The 17,921-nt window shown below is 42.8% G+C and overlaps 1 protein-coding gene across 3 annotated transcripts in view; it reads right to left on the bottom strand.

Annotated features, from left to right (window-relative positions):
- Positions 1-3,709, bottom strand: part of ACSL3 (acyl-CoA synthetase long chain family member 3) — a 74,034-nt gene extending 70,325 nt beyond the window's left edge. For 2 of the 3 annotated variants that reach the window (XM_047773628.1, XM_047773630.1), the window contains exon 1: positions 3,581-3,709. The gene's annotated coding sequence lies outside the window, so the exon portion shown is untranslated. Of the gene's footprint in view, positions 1-3,443 lie in introns of all 3 variants that reach the window. The other variant, XM_047773629.1, reaches the window with a different exon arrangement.
- Positions 3,710-17,921: the final 14,212 nt, after the last annotated feature.

Genomic DNA, 17,921 nt, shown 5'->3' with positions numbered 1-17,921 from the left:
AAACCTCCTTTCACATAAATGGAAGCAATATTTTCTTAGGTCAATCTCCCAAGGCGAAAGAAATAAAACCAAAAATATACAAATGGGACCTAATCAAACTTAAAAGTTTTTGCACAGCAAAGAAAATCAACAAAATGAAAAGACAGTCTACAGAACGGAAGAAAATACTTGCAAAGGATGAGACCAACATCATTTATGGATGGGTTCATATCCATAATGTACAAACAGCTCATACAACTCAATATCAAAAAAAACAACTCAATGAAAAAATGGGCAGAAGACCTAAATAGACATTTTTCCAAAGAAGGCATATAGATAGCAAACAGGCCAATGAAAAGATGCTCAACACTGAAAATTATTAGAGAATTCAAATCAAAACCACAAGGAGGTCACCTCACTTTGGCTAGAATGCCTAGCATCAAAAAGTCTACAAAATAATAAATGCTGGAGAGGATATGAAGATGCAACCCTCATACACTATGGATGGAAAGGTAAACTGGTGCAGCCATTATTGAAAACAGTGTGAGTATTCCTTTAAAAACACTAAAAATAGAACTGCCATATTACTAAACAAGCTTAATTGAATGTAAATTGGAATCACTGGAAAATGATATAGAAGTTTATTTTACATATTCATATATTTATTTTCTTAGTGGTCCATACCATTTAACACTACAAATTAATTATTACAACTCATAAAAGGTAAATATTATTTATTTTTTGGGTTTTTTTTTTTTTGGCCATTTCTTGAGCCGCTACCGAGGCATACGGAGGTTCCCAGGCTAGGGGTCTAATCGGAGCTGTAGCCGCCGGCCTACGCCAGAGCCACAGCAACGCGGGATCCGGGCCGAGTCTGCCACTTACACCACAGCTCATGGCAACGCCAGATCCTTAACCCACTGAGCAAGGCCAGGGATCAAATCCACAACCTCATGGTTCTTAGTCGGATTCGTTAACCACTGAGCCATGACGGGAACTTCCAGAAAAGGTAAATTTTAGAATTACTATTCAATATCAGAAAAGACAACTTGACATGAGTACAGACAGTATGCCTGTTGGTATCATGGATTCAATCCTGGAACAGAAAAGAAAGGGATTAGAACAACTGGTGCTATCTGAATAAAGTCTGTAGTTCAGTTAATAGCATAATATCAATATTAATTTGTTTTGACAAATGAACCAAGGTTATTTAACATATTAATACTAGATCAGGGGAGCTGGGTTATGATATGCAGAAAGGATCCATATTTGCAACTTTTCCATAAATGTAAAATCATCCCTAAATAAAAAGGTTTTTTTTAAATATTGGTACTCAGTCTAGTCAGCAAGCAATGTAAAACTCCCTAGACTAATTTCCATCTAAATTGCAATTCTCAGTATAATCTCCATTTGAATACTACTTTTCTCTTCATTGCTCATATTGTAACTTGTAATTGTATATTACTTGTATGATGATTTGCTTCATGTTTGTTTTCTCCATAGAGGTAAGGATCACATCAGTTCTGTTCACTCCTGTATTCCCGGCACCTTACATGGTGTCTGACACAGAACAGGAATTAAAGGCTCTAAGTGAGCAGTTAAGTGAATGAGGAACGAACTAGTCATTTAAACAGAACCAGAGAGCAGAGGAGCAATGAGAAAAAGCTCAGGGCTTTAAGATCTGACTCCCCAAACCAAACAGGGATTGATTTTCCCCTCATAACCTGTCCATCCTTCCATCTTTCCTTCAAGGAGAGCACAACTCACAGAATATTTCAGGTTTAAATCATTCAGTGCAAATGTCTTACAAACCCAGTAACTGAAACCCAAAGATACTAGGTGCCTTGCCACCATAACCCTCACATCTGCTCCACACTCAACACTGCCATCCTACAGAACCAACCCAACTCTTTTTATAGAAAGGAGAAACCAAGAAAAGTCTAAAAAGAAAATGCCAGAGTGACTAGAGAAGCCTTCACTCATCCCTAAGGATGAGAACTGCACCGGAAGGTGCCAGAACACAAAAGAAAAAAACAAACTGTGCAACGGTCTCTCAGGTCACAACACCTCTTCCCTGAAATAACCTTCTAATACACTTTAAGGAACAACTCAGCAGCATCCTGTGGCACCCTTCAACCCTTGGAACTCATCTGGGGAAACCAAAAAGTTGGGATGATCATAAACAGAAGGTATCATCAATTCATTGAGTAATAAAAAAAATAATAAAATAAATAAATAGTTGCACCTAAAAAAAAAAAAAAAAAAAAGAAGGTATCATCAAACTACAGCTCTCCTGGCAGCCAAACAAAAATCCACTGTGTGACAACTTCAGCCAGCTACCGAGGAGAGGCAGCATTATATAGTGCTTAGATGTGAGAGCTCTGCATTTTCAGACAGGTGGGTCTGAATCCCAGCTTTTCTTTCTTGTTCTGATCTGGGGGAAAGTTAGGCCCAAATGGCAGTTTCTCCTGCTGTAAAATGATCCCTAGAAGGATGTTAACAGTTTTAGAGATACTATGCATAAAGCTCTTAGCACAAAGCCTGGAGTGTTAATAAAGGCTCAATAAGCGTCAGCTGTTTGTCATTTTATTCAGCTATAATGACTTACAAGAAGCCTAGCCCCTCTCTAGCCTTCCAATAATTTCAAAGACATTGTTATGCCCTATCTATTTTTGAAGGGCCCGATACACAATAGCTTAGAGCACATTTTCTAAATGCAGCCTAGACAAACGAGTTCTATGTCTCTGGGCCTCGGGTTCCTCATCTGTGAAACGGGTCTGATCATCTCAGCCTCACTGGATTGCTGGCAGTAAGCAGTCGCTCGGTATTGCACATTCCCTAACTAGTGTATAATTAAAATGCACCTGGGGAGAGGTAAACTTTCAACTCCAACCCCGAAACAACAGTATTAATCCCAGTCCCATCAGAACCGATTGTGGCCCGAACAAATACCACCAAAGTCGACGCATCTCACACTTCCAATTTCTCCTCACGCACTGCAGCAAAGCCCCCCGCCCCCCTGTGCGGCTCAGTTTCTTCGCTCCCAGGGACTACATTCAGAGCCGAGCTAGTGAAAGCAGCCAACCTCCCACCCCACCCCGCCCCGGCAACGCCGGGAGGGACCCCGTGTGTCCTTCCTCCCCCGGGCTGCGCGGCCGCTCCGCTGCGGTCCCCCAGTTCACGTGGGCCCTTCGGCCCGAGCCCCACCTCAGCCGCTTCCCGGATCCCACAGCGGCGCCTCCCACCCGGCCCGGCTGCTTCTCCCCACGTCGCGGGGGGAGCCCGCACCCCCGGCGCGCACACCCCCGGCGACGGGATCGGCGGCTACGTCGGGGACCGGGGGGCGAGCAGGCCGGCAGCGTCCCTCCCCCAAAACACCGCCACCCTCGGGCCCAGCCCGGTCGCACGCTGAGGCCAAGCCGCCAACCGAGCTCCGCTGCTCCCACAACCGGCGCCGCACTCACCGCAACGCCGGGGCCCGGGTTCCTCCCGACTCCGGCCCACGAAGGCCTGGTTGCACCCCCAGAGCATTCACTCCCCGAGCCGCCTCCTGGGGACCCTGACGCAGCCGCCGCCGCAGTCGCGCTGCAAGGGGGCGTACCTCTGCTGCCCGGTCCGGCGCCGCAGCCGCCGCCTCCTACTCCTCCCAGTCGTCCCAGCTCTGTCCGCGGCTACTGGCACAGCTCCGCTCCCCGGCGCCGGCAGACCAGCGTCTGTTGAGCCGAACCGCCTGGGACGCACTCCCCCGGCCGGCGCTCATTGCATATGCAGAGAGACCGCCGCCCATTGGCCCGGCGGCGGTGGCGCGTGCGGGGCTGGGCCTATCGAATTCCGGCCGGGAGCGCGGCGCGGGCGGCCGGGGGCGGGGCGGGGTTACTACAGGTCATTCCACGGAGCAGCGGCGGACGGGACCCAGCCGCAGCCGGCGCGGGGCGGGGAGCCGTCGGCTAGGAGGAATGGGACCACAGCTGCAGGGGGAGGGGAGCCGGGCTGCGCGGCCGGGAAGCTGGCGGAGGAGAGGAGGGTCCGACCGGGTCTACAGCGGAGGCCGTTCCTGGAGAAAAAGACTCCGACCCCCCCCGCCCCCAAAAGATTTACAAACACAGTTATTACTCTAATGTATAAATCTTAATATAGATCAGAGGGAAATGCGCATATTATTTTCATTCTTAACGTGTTTACTTGTTTTGTTCTTGAACAAATTTGTCAAATTGTTAAAATAAAATGATTTTTGGAAATGGCTGAAGCGAGAGGGGCTCAAAAATTCTAGCCATGTACCATGTTTATTATTTCTCCTGTTTTGACTTCTCTGAACCCAGCAAATAACCCTTCTCCCCTCAGTGCACTATTTATAAAAGATTGATATTTTTCAAAGGACAAAGTTTACCCCAAATTATCGTCTTTGGATGTTTTTCTTATGAAGCTAGAAGTGTTCCTGCATTTTAAGGAGGTTGCCATTATATCCCACGTTAGACAATACGGAAGGAAAAACAAAAGACACGGAACACAGGTAGACTGCCTTCCCATTAGCAAACAAACCAAAACACAAATGACTTAAACAATAGCTACGGTGCACAATAAGAAAGTTGACTTTCATTAAACAAATAGGAGTGGGATGAAGGGTTTTTTTTTTTAATCCAACGAATTAGTGAACGAAGTTATAACGTTGTCAGATATGATACCACAGGAAATAAAACATTTAGAGGGTTTGGTTTGGTTTTGAAGTGATGAAGGCGCTAGAAATGGCTGTTTGAATAATAAACCTCCCCGCGATGCAAAACTTGTCTTTAAGTAGGTGAAAGGTGACGTTCACGAGCCAACCGCAGGCTAAAGCAGGAGCTTGCTTCTCAAGAAAATCTCAAAATCAGTGATGCCGCCTCAACTTGAGCTAGGTGGAGTGATGAGGCTGAGAGCAAAGAAGGCTCACTCACCTCGGGGCCCCAGGCCAATTTACCTAGATAAAAAAAGGATACTCACGCAACCTGATCTTCTACTAAGAAAGGAGGTTTCATTGCTCCTAATCTGAGGAAATGCCATCAAAAGATACACCCTGGAGATAAATGGAATGCAGAATTTCTTATCTGAAAAGATTGCCACCATTCTGCATGCAAAAGGAAGTATACCTTAAAAGTGGTTGTTCCAGAACCAAGAAAAGCCTCTAGCAAAATATGTAGTTGCCAAAGGAGGAACTTTTTTTTCCATCAATAAGTGTGAAGCAGACTAGTAGAATTCCAGCAACACCTTAACATCTTTCTTCATTATCCCTTTCCATGTTTGTGTGTTTGTGTGTGTGAGAGAGAGGGAGAGAGAGAGAGATTTGTAAAAGAAAATATTCTTTGGAATTAAAATTCTAAATTCTCTTCTTATTTGCTTAGGATAAACAGAAATGTAATATTTCCAGTCTCTAACATGTTTTATTTTTAAAATAAAATAATACATGCACAGTTGCTTTTCTTTTAGATGGGCTTTCAGTACATTTTTATTTTTACTTAGAGCTTTTGAGAAAATTTTAGAATTTGGCTGCATTTTCCTTCTTTTTAGAAAAATCAATTCAGGGAGTTCCTGTCGTGGCTCAGTGTTTAACAAATCCAAATAGGAACCATGAGGTTGCAGGTTCGTTCCCTGACCTTGCTCAGTGGGTAAAGGATCTGGCGTTGCCATGAGCTGTGGTATAGGTTGCAGACGTGTTGCTGTGGCTGTGGTGTAGGCTGGCGGCTACAGCTCCAATTCGACCCCTAGCCTGGGAACCTCCATATGCTGCGGGAGCAGCCTAAGAAATGACAAAAAGACAAAAAGAAAAAAGAAAAATTCAGTTCAGAATCTGTATTGGCCAACTGAATGACAACATCCAGCATTTTCTTTTACAGTTCTGTTATTTCTCCAAATTACAAGGGTACTGAGAGGAGATGTCTTTGTAATTTTCTTGAATACCTAATGATCTCTCTCAGGTGAACGGTCACAGAAATAGTCTTTGATTGTATAGCAAACTACATACTACTAGCATTTTCCATAATCATCATAACATAAACCAGGACCAGCTGATTTTAAAAGTTTAACAAAAACATTTCTCTCATTTCCTGTGGATTGGAAGGGCAAGGGGACTGTGATTGGAGTGGCATACTATACTATGTTGGAGATAAGATGACTCTGACTTCAAGGAGAAAAACATCCAACAAAAGCCAACCTTTTTTTTCTTTCTTTTAAAGTTTCATTGAAGTATAGTTGATTTACAATATTGTGATGATTTCTGCATTACAATAAAGTAGTTCAGTTTACATACACAAATCCATTCTTTTTCAGATTCTTTTTGCATATAGGTAATTCAGAATATTGAGTAGAGTTCCTTGGCTATATAGTAGGTCCCCATTGACCTAAATAAGTTCATTTGTATCCTTTTTTTTTTTAAGATTCCACATGTAAGTGGTATCATATGATGTTTGTCTTTCTGTCTGACTTTGTTAGTATGATAATGATAATCTCTAGGTCCGTCCACATGGCTGCAAATGGCATTATTTCATTCTGTTTGTTTTTGTTTGTTTTTTAGGGTAGCACCTGCATCATATGGAGATTCCCAGGCCAGGGGGCGAATCAGAGCTGTAGCTGCCTGTCACAGCCACAACATGGAATCTGCAACCACAGCTCGAGGCAATGCCAGATCCTTAACCCACTGAGCAAGGCCAGGGATCAAACCTGAATCCTCATGGATACTAGTCAGATTCGTTTCTGCTCTGCCACAACAGGAACGCCTATTTCATTCTTTTTATGGCTGAGTAATATTCCATTGTACATATGGACCATGTCGCCTTTATCCATCCCTCCATTGATGGACATTTACGTTGCTTCCATGTCTTGGCTATTATAAACAGTGCTGCATGAACATTGGGATGCATGTATCTTTTCTAATTATGGTTTTCTTCGGACAGATGCCCAGGAGTGGCATTGCTGAATCATATAGTAGTTCTATTTTTAGTTTCAACAAAAGTCAACCTAAACTATGACATTTATTTACCTCACTTAAAGTTAATTCAAGAGGCAAAGCAAATCGAAGATGGGTCCAGGGCTTATGCCAGGTCGTTGAGGACCTGAGCTTTTACATCTTTCACTCAGTCTCAGCACATTGGCTTCATCCTTAGACCCACATAGTCACAGATGGCAGCCAGTTTCAAGTGTCACACGAAGGCACAACAGCATCTGGCCAAAGAATAGGGGCATGTTTCCTCAATGCCACTTCTTATTAAGGAGGAAATCCTTTCTCAGAAGGCTAACAACTTTCTGTCCTTCAAGTCCCAGTGACCAGAATTGGGTCACATGATCATATCCAAGCTTCAAGAGTGGCCAGGAAATGTCAGCATTTTTGACCTCTCGAGTGGAGCATGGGCACTGTCAACACAGAAGCAGCGGTGGGAAGGCCTAATTAGCAGTGTCGGCCATGGATATCACTGGAAATTACCCATCTCTGACTAAAACTGGCTTAAATAGTAAAATCGTCTATTGTGTTACTTAAAATGTCCAGAGGAGGACAATTCCAACTGCTTCAAAGGCATCCTGGTGTCATTAGCCCCTTCTGTCTCTTCACTCTGCCATTCTCAGTGCTCATGTTCTCTCTCCTCATGGTTACAAAATGCTTGCAACTGCTCCAAGCATTATCTTTACACAATACTACATCCAAAGCCAGAAGAGAAAATCGGTTTCTCCTACATGTCAGCATGTGTTTATGGAACACTGCATCTTTATAAGATGTACTCAGCCCACTTCCCCTCAACTAATCACTAGCAAATGAAATCGCCCTGATAAGCTTAATTCAGTCATAGATCATCCACCAGGGGTGGGAGAGGGTATTCTAGCAACTGGGGAAACAGCTTCGTTTGACCTTTGGTTCAAAGTATGTGCCAAATTTTGACCCCACCCAAAAAAAAAAGCATCATCCTCAAGCTGACTCTTTAGCTGGGGCTTTAAGAGGCCTTTAAGAATTCTATCAGGCAGCATGTATATGGTAGTACCCATGGATCCTATAGTCACATGTCCATTGATGCAACTCTGCCAGAAAATGGATTTCCTAGTTGCAGATCAGTGGTATGCAAGGTTCCATGATGGCAAATCAGATACTCTGTGAGTGCTCAGACCGTGGTGCCAGCAAGACTTAGTAGGATTGGCAGACCTGTTCCAGGTGATGTTCAGCCCCATTACAAGCAAATGACTGCCTTACACTCTGGTAAAGAGAAAACCCTGTGGTGGAGCTTCACAGGGGCCATCAGCATATACTGGACATCAGACACGTGAGTGCCCAGGGTGTATGTGCAGGGCACCACCACTGCAGGTGGGCAATCAGTAGTGTCTGCCATTTATCCTTTCATTAAAAAAAAAAAATGTGATATAGTTCAAGAAATTTTCCAGTTACTGAATTTCAAGGAAAGAATCAGGAGAATTCTAGGAGATCCTGTGTATCCAAATCCTGTGCTCTTCCTAGGAACTCCTTTCCAGGAAGTCCTTTCTAGGAAGTCCTTGGCACCATAGGTATTAGCTTCAGGAAATGTGTGTATGGTTGATCATGGGGTGACACACCCCAGAGGGATACCCTCACATCCACTGTCTACTTTATAAAGATGTCTAGGGATTGAGATTCTCAAATTCTGTGTCTTCAGTGACGGTGAATTCCATAAACACTGTTCTTTCTTCAATTTAATAGCAATGTTCTTTCTTCAATTTAAAGTCATTTAACTTTGTTCCACTTTAGTGATTAAGAACTTGCCAACCTCTTTTAGAAACCCTTCATATTCATGAAATACTTTAAATGCCACTTTTTCTTTTCCAGGTCAGACCATCTTTTTTTTTTTTAACTCTTTCAAATGAGCTATCTTCTACCTCTTTAGTCATTTTTATTCCTCTTCTCCCTTTGTCATCATTTGGCGGAAAAAACAGACTACCTAAATTTTAACAAGGGCCTGACAATCGTAAGCTATATTGAAAGAATCCATTCCCACCCCTTACCTGTCATAATTCCATTAAAACAGCCTCAAATTAATTAGCTTTTTAAAGTAACCACACATGCTTTTTAATTCCTCATTCACTTTGATTAATGATAACTTCCAGTTAAGGCAGTGAACATTTATTAGCTATATATACTTTTGTGTCCAAAAGTCTTTTCAAACCCATTGTTGAACTTGTTTGCTGTTCTATGTATGAATTTCTGAATATTCAGCCTTTTATATTATTTTTATCAAAACTTCTCTGCAATTTATCAATTTATATGACTCTCCTTTCCATCTTATATCTGTAAAAGCTCTGAATTCAGGCAGTTGTATGAAAGTCCCCAGAATAGTTGTTTTTCTATTATTTTTCAAAGGTATCCTGAAATAGAGACGATATATATGATTAAAAAGAAATAACCTAGGAGTTCCCATCATGGCACAGTGGAAACAAATCTGAGTAGTATCCATGAGGATGCAGGTTCGATCCCTGGTCTCACTCAGTGGGTTAAGGACCCGGCATTGCCATGAGCTGTGGTGTAGGTCACAGACATGGCTGGGATCTGGCATTGCTATGGTTGTGGTGTTGGCCATCGGCTACAGCTCCGATTCGACCCCTATCCTGGGAACCTTCATATGCCACGGGTGCAGCCATAAAACGACAAAAAAAGAGAGAGAGAGAGAGAAAGAACCTAGGAGTTCCCACTGTGGCACAGTGGTTTAAGAACCCCACTGCAGCATCTTGGGATGCTGTGGAGTGGTGGATTCAATCCCTGGTCCAGCACAGTGGGTTAAGAGATTCAGAATTACCACGGCTATGGCGTAGGTCACAGCTGTGGCTCAAATTCAGTCCCGGACCTGGGAACTTCCATATGCCATAGGTGTGGCCATAACATAAAATTTTAAAAAAGAGAGAGATAGGGGCTCCTGTTGTGGCGCAGTGGTTAACAAATCCAACTAGGAACCATAAGGTTTCGGGTTTGATCCCTGGCCTCGCTCAGTGGGTTAAGGATCCGGCGTTGCCGTGAGCTGTGGTCTAGGTCACAGATGAGGCTAGGATCTGGCATTGCTATGGCTGTGGTGTAGGCCGGCAGCAACAGCTCCAATTAGACCCCTAGCCTGGGAACCTCCATATGCTGTGGGTTCGGCCCTCAAAAGACAAAAAATAAAAAATATAAATAAACAAACAAACAGGATAACGGTGAGAAAGGAGGGGAAAAACAGTTTTGAATGAAGAGGTCAGGAAAGACAACTCTGAGAGGTGACATTTAAGTCCTAATGAGGAACTGGTTGAGATTTTTGGCAGGGAAATCATCTTCCAACTCTTGAGAGCCTCTTCCAGAGAATAGGAACATATTCTTGTATCACATGGACTTGGCCTAACAAGGAACAAAAATGTCCAAGCAATCTTATTTTGTCACTTAAGGCATTTAATTCAAATGTCAAATGCTCTGTGAAACTCCTAAGCAAAATTGCTTGTCCCATTCTCTGTGCTTTCTTCACGCTATTGATTTGTTGCTTAGGCCTCTTTGGGTTGCAAAGAATAGAAAATGCAAATGAGAAATTCTCACTGTGTCACAGGGGGATAAGCAGCATCTCTGGAACTCAGTAAAGCAGGTTCAAACCTCGGCCCAGTACAATGGATTAAGGATTTGGATCTGATCCCCTGGCTGGGGAACTCCATATGCTGAGGGGCAGCCAAGGAAAAAAAAAAAAGGCAAATTAAACTTGCTTAAGCAAATGGAGTTTATTATCTTTCAAATTAAAGGGATTACCTCTGCCTTGAGGGACAACTTGATATAAACCCAAAAGGACCAGAAAGAGCAGTTTTGACTCTCCTCATTCCTCAGACCTACTTCCTTGGTGACAAACAGGATTTGCTTCATCCTGAGGCCCCCATCCTCCCGGCAGCAAGATGGCTGGAAGACTCCTATCCCATTAGAAATGCAGAGTCTCTTCTCAGAAGGAGTTCCCACTGTGGCTCAGTGGGTTACAACACTGACTAGTATACATGAGGATTCGGGTTCCATCTGTGGCCTCCCTAAATGGGTAAAGGATCCCAGTTACTCTGGCTGTGGTGGAGGCCAGCAACTGCACCTCCGATTTGACCCCTAGCCTGAGAACTTCTACATGCCCCAGGTGCGGCCCTAAAAAGAAAAAAAGAAAAAAGAAATGCATAGTCTCTGAGGAGTTCCCACTGTGGTGCAGTGGGTTAAAAACCTGACGGCAGAAGCTCATTGCTTCAGAGTTGCCCCTAGTCCCCGGCCTGGCCCATGATGTTCAAGGATCCAGCATTGCTACAGCTGTGGTATCGGTCACAGTTGTGGTATAGGTCACAGCTGTGACTCAGATTCAATCCCTGGCCTGGGAATTTACATACGCAGCTGAAAAAAAAGAAAAAGAAAAAAGGAAGGAAGGAAGAGAGCGAAGAAGGAAGGAAGGGAGGGAGGAAAGAGGGAAAAGAAAGAAATTCAGGCCCTATCCCAGACCTACTTGATGAGCTCTGCATTTTGACAAGATTTTTCAGACGATTCATAGACACATTAAAATGTGAGAACTGTGGATTTCCTGCTCTAGACTAGCACTGTCCACTGAAGATACAATAGAAGCCACTCATGTAATTTTAAATTTTCTGGTAGCCACATTAAAAAGTACAAAGAAAACAAGCCAAGTTAATTTTAGTAGTATATTTTTATGTAACAATATATTCCAGATATTACCATTTGAACTTGTACTCAATATAAAAATGATTAATGAGATACTCTTCAGGAGTGCTCTTTTAAACCCAGTGTTTATTTCCTATTTATAACATATCTCAATTCGGACTAGCTACCTTTCAAGTGTTCGGTAGACACCTATGGTTGGTGGTTATTGTATTGATCAGCACTGCACTGAGCCGTAAAGAGCAGACCACGTGCTTCCACTCTTCTCTGGGTCTCAGTGGCTTAACCCAGTGCCTGATAGGTAGTAGGCAATAAATGTTTGTTGAATTAATACATTTGAGATGAGAGAGATTTAAAATACGTAACCAGCACAGCAGAAGTACTGACCAAACAAAATCACAATAGACACAGGATGCAAACTATCAGTGATTCAGCACCGGAGGGAAGTGGCATAATATCAACCCAGAATGCAGTTGTCCCTTGGTATCTGAGGAGGAGTAGTCCTGGCGGCCCACCTGGATACTCAAGTCCCTTATATAAAATGAAGTAGTACAGGGGTTCCCATTGTGGCTCAGTGGTTAACGAACCCAACTAGCATCCATAAGGATGTGGGTTTGATCCCTGGCCTCGCTCAGTGGGTTAAGGATCCGGCGTTGCCATGAGCTGTGCTGTAGGTTGCAGATGCAGCTTGGATCCCACATTGCTGTGACTCTGGTGTAGGCCAGAGGCTATAGCTCCGATTGGACCCCTAGCCTGGGAACTTCATATACCATGGGTGTTGCCCTAAAAGACAAAAAAAAAAAAAAAAAAAAAAAAGACAAAAAAAGTAAAGTGGGGTAGTACAATGAATATAGTCAGCTCTCAGTGTCTGTGATTGGTTGAATCCACAGAAGTGAAGTCCTCAGACAACTGAGGGCCACCTGTACAGGAAGTGGTCCAATCCTTTCATATCTCAGATGAGAACATGGGGTCCATACAAGTGAGTGATGTGTGCTCAGTCACACATTCTTGATTACATTCACTAGGATTAGATGATCAGGTCTTAAATTCTTAGCTTCCAACCCAGAGAGGTTTCCACTATATTCATTCATTAGTGAGCACCTACTGCATGCAAAAGCATTGTGATGGGCCCAGCGAGGGAAGAGACATAAAGAAGAATATTCATGTGCTTCCAAGAATACTGGTTAAATCATTTACATTGTCAACTCAAACTAATTCTATAAAGAAAGGCATTTATTCAGTCATGTAATTGAAACTCTCCAGGTAGACTTGGCTTCTGGTGCAGTTTCCTCCAGACTCACATGTTGACAGTCTCCTCACTCTGGAGCCGTCCGCCCTCATGGATTGACTTCATCATCCATGGCTACCCCAGCCCTAAACTACTCCTCTTCAAATCACCAAGTCAAGCCCAATAAAGAATGGCTAATTTTTCATAAATCCTAGGAATATCTTGCATCATGTTGGCCATGATTGGATTAATCCGCCATCGCTACCTCAAAAATAGCCATTATATAAGTTTTCACAGCAAATATTCTGGCTCAAGTTAGTCAGGGTCCCCAGACTGGGAGTTGGGTCAGCAGTGGTACTGAGCACATCGGCTTAGAGTGAGGAAGAGCTCTGGGTAAGTGTTCCTCAGATGAGGGAAAAGAAACACAGTAACATCTATTCCAGGACCTGTGTCTTTTCATTTCACTATCCCAATTTTGAGAAGGTACAAATTAATGTGAAATATCCCTCCTCTCCTCTGTCTTCTTGCTTTCTCCTCTGATATCCCTCCCTTTCTTTGTCTCTTTCTACTCTCTTAAAGGTAGAAGCATCAGATAGACAGAATGGAGACCTGTGGTCAAAGTCAAAACAGAGAAGTCAGCTTTTTTCTGTTGCTCCTTCAGATCTTGAAAATCTTTATCATTTATATTTTTCTTACTAAAGACAGATTTTATTTATTTATTTTTTTTCTCCTTTTCTAGGGCCGCTTCCTGTGGCATATGGAGGTTCCCAGGCTAAGAGTCGAATTGGAGCTGTAGCCACCGGCCTACGCCAGAGCCACAACAACGCGGGATCCAAGCCGCGTCTGCAACCTACACCACAGCTCACGGCAACGCCGGATCGTTAACCCACTGAGCAAGGGCAGGGACCGAACCCGCAACCTCATGGTTCCTAGTCGGATTCGTTCACCACTGCGCCACGACGGGAACTCCAATTTCTCATTTAAGAATGAATGTGTGTATACATATAACTGAATAACTTTGTTGTACAGCAGAAATGATCTCAAACTTGTAAATCAACTATACTTCAATAAAACTTGGGAAAAGGAAAAAGTATTATACATATATATGTATATACATAAAGGAATAAACTAGCAAGATGCAAATAAACACTCTTCCCAAGAAGTTTATTTATTTATTTTATTTTACACACATTCATTCTCTTTCAGATTCTTTTCCCACATAGATTATCACAGAATATTGGGTAGAGTTTTTTATGCTATACGGTAGGTCCCCATTGACCAATTGTTAATTTATTCATGTTTATGCTGAATCTCTAAGGATCTTGTGAACATTTCCAGAATCCACATGCAATTATAGAAACACTTTATATGTTATCTGTTTTATACTTTTTACGTAATTTCTAAAGTAGAAATTCTGGAAACTACCAAAGCCTTAACAAAAAGTCTAGCAAGCACTTAATTTATCTCACCTGAGTACAAAACAGCTTTAATTAGAACCAGGGAAATCCTAACCTAACAGTTAGAAAAACCTGTGACTTCAGTTAGGAAAACCTCGCTGTGACTTCAGTACCTTGTTACTTCACCTGGAAGTTTGTTAGAAGGGCAGACTCTCAGGCCCCTCCTCAGATTTACTGAATCAGAAGCCACATTGTAGCAAGATTCCCAGGTGATTCTGGTGCATAGAAAAGTTCAAGAAGCACTGATCCAACATTATTGTTGGGTCCTCAGCCACCAGATGGAGATTACTTGCCGATTAGATGAGAGCCAGGTGCAGAAAGAAAAACTCTAAGGCCCAGAGAACAGAGAGAGCAACTCGGATTTCCAGGGCCTTGGCTTGCTGAACAGGAACTTAATGGAACTTTCCACAGATGGGGAAAAAACTGAGGTAAAGGTGATGGAAGGACAGACTTGAAGTTCATTGTGATTCTTTGCTACTCATCCAAAAATCAGGTACTCCGGCTACCCCCAAGCTGTGCTAAGTAAAAAGAAAATGAAAAAAAAAAAGTATGCAAATGTTTTGAAGAACCAAATTTCTCCAAAAAAAAAAAAAGTATGCAAATTTTTTTGAGGAACCTAGCCTTCTCAAAGATAACCCCCCACTCAGCCCCCTCACCCCGCCAGGTCTAAATGATGCCAGTGAGTACCTACAATGACAGAATATACTTCTCAACCTTATTTTACACCAGTGGTATTAATTCAAGAAAATCAAAGTAATCTACTACACATTGGTTTTAACTACAAAATCATAAATCTCACCTATGCCCTTTTTAATCAGCTCCTTTTAGCTAGAGCAGAAAGAAGTAAACCACAAAGCAGACAATTAGTAGGAATTTGTTGCTTTGGGGTGAGATGCCCCAATATAGCCCTCCCTACGACCACAATTAAAGCCACTCTGAAAATAGTTTCCCTTAGTACATAAGGATTTGTTTCCCAGAAGTAATGATGTGACAAATATACTCTCATAGAGGATAAAGATACATAACATTTCAAAACTCTGTTTTAATCTATAAAAGCACAGTAAAATTCTACCTGGAAGTTTATTTATAAGAGATTATCTCTTAAAGACAAATATCATATGATTTCACCTATATCTGGAATCTAATATATGGCACAAATGAAACTTTCCACAGAAAAGAAAATCATGGACTTGGAGAAGAGACTTGCGGTTGCCAAGAGGGAGGGGGAGGGAGTGGGAGGGACTAGGGATTTGGGGTTAATAGATGCAAACTGTTGCCTTTGGATTGGATAAGCAATGGAATCCTGCTGTGTAGCACTGGGACCTATGTCTGGTCACTTGTGATGGAGCATGATAATGTAAGAAAAAAGAATGTATACATGTATGTGTGACTGGGTCACCTTGCTAGCAGTAGAAAACTGATAGAACACTGTAAATCAGCTATAATGGAAAAAATAAAAATCACTACTTTAAAAAAAGAATATTTGTATAGATAAAAAAAGAGAGATTATCTCTTGCATGGACATCTGTTGCATTGTCTTCCCAGCAAATCTTCACCCACTTTTTCTTTCTTTTTTTCTGTTTGATTTTTTGCTTTTTAGGGCTGCACCCACTGCTTATGGAAGACCCAAGGCTAGGAGTCAAGCTAGAGCTAGAGCTACAGTTAAAGCAAAGCTACAGGCTAGAGCTACAGCTGCCAGCCTACACCACAGCCACAGCAACTCAGGGTCTGAGGCGAGTCTGCGACCTACCCCACAGCTCAGGGCAACACCAGATCCTTCACCCACTGATTGAGGCCAGGGATCGAACCTGCATGCTCATAGATACTAGTCAGATTCGTTTCCACTGTACCACAAAGGGAACTCCCCAGTTTTTATATTTAATCCATCCCTTCCTGGAGTTCCCGTCATGGCGCAGAGGAAACAAATCTGACTAGGAACCATGAGGTTTCAGGTTCCATCCCCGGCCTCACTCAGTGGGTTAAGGATCTGGCATTGCCATGAGCTGTGGTGTAGGTTGCAAATGTGGCTCTGGTGTAGGCCAGCAGCTACAGCTCCAATTAGACCCCTAGCCTGGGAACCTCCATATGCCGCTGGTGTGGACAAAAAGAAAAAAAAAAAATCCATCTCTTCCTTTGGGAAAGGGCCCCTCTCCACTCTGTGTATTTCTGGTGGAACTACTCGTCACCAAATCTTGTCAACACCGGCCACAAACAGGACCCAACCTGCCCATCAAAACATCCTACTCCCACACTCAATCACAGATAGTGGGGTCAAGAGCAATGACATGGTCCAGCAAGGCCCAGTCAGAGTCCATCCTTGGCATTTTACATCTGTATCCTAAGAAGGAAGCTGGGTTAGGGTGGTCTAAGGCGAAAGTTTGCTGAATCAGATCAACTCTCTCTCAGAAGCAAGCAGGTAGACCAATGCACCTCGGGAAAGAGGTAGTGGTAAGAAAGCCCAAAGCTAGTGTGCGCTTGAGCCCACTGCTATTCCTTCCAGCAAAATAAGTCAGTATGTGGGTGTCGGGGTGGGGGGGTGGAGGGGTATGGGTATATGTGTGTGTTTGTTTAAGCTAGTTCTTGCTTATTCATAACACACACTTTCTGGTATACAAACAGAAAATCGAAAGAAGGGTTTCAAAATGAAATTCATGGACACTCAGAAAGGTAGCTTGTTACTATTATGCAATTGTGGCTACGTGTTTGGCAAACAGGGTCATTTACCATATAGTCTGTCATCCTTGTCTGTGAAGCAGGAATCGTATTTCTAAGCCTCCCTTTTCTTCCTGCACTAGGTCAGGCAAGCTCAGGTTTCTGAGTGATAGAGCAAAAGAGAAACATAAAGCAGTGTTTTCTTTTAGGCGGATCTTCTGTATCACTCTCTCCTCCTCTGTCCTGATTAACTGGATAGACAGTGTGACATTTCTGTCGGACTATCTTCTAAGTCAAAATGTTAGGATGGAAAAAGAGTACATATGTATCGAATCAGTGGTTTACATATAAATTATTTTATTTAATGAAGTAAATACCCCCAGTGAAATATTTTCCTGTTACAGCAGAAAACACTGAGACTTTATCAGGTAGCTCTTAGAGAGCCTCAAACTAGTGTGTAGCAGAACCTGGACCCTAATCCAGGCCGTCTGACTCCCAGCTCACAATATTCTCCATGGAACTGCATTGCATCCCAGAGAAGCAGGCAGTAGTGTTAGTAATCCAGATAGTATGTTTATGTCACACCAAATGTCCATGCACTCAAATATTTTGGAAGTATAATCAGCCTTCTCTAGGCCTTGGTGTAAAACAGTTAGTGTGTTGGATAAGTAATCCTAAAGCTGAGTCTGAAGTGAATGAGAGTCCAAAATGGAAAGAAAATAAAGTAAATGCATGCCCTATCCCCTAAAAAAAAATGTTGAATACTGGAAGAGGAGGAAGACTTATGAAGGAAAAGGAAGGAGAGAATAAGGAAGAGGAAGTTTCTACCAGTTAAAAAAAGAGAACTCAAAACAAAAATCATCATCAAAGATCATCCATCTCAAGTCAGCCATGCTTGAAACTGGTGCAGAAGGGAAAAAAAAAAAGATATCTAGTCTGATTTAATCTGAAAAGGGGAAGAAAAGATATTATGTTT

Source organism: Phacochoerus africanus, chromosome 3 (assembly GCF_016906955.1).
Source record: "Phacochoerus africanus isolate WHEZ1 chromosome 3, ROS_Pafr_v1, whole genome shotgun sequence".
In the NCBI taxonomy this organism is placed as follows: domain Eukaryota; kingdom Metazoa; phylum Chordata; class Mammalia; order Artiodactyla; family Suidae; genus Phacochoerus; species Phacochoerus africanus.
The sequence above is the reverse complement of the archived record's forward strand: the minus strand, read 5'-3'. Positions and strand labels throughout refer to the sequence as shown.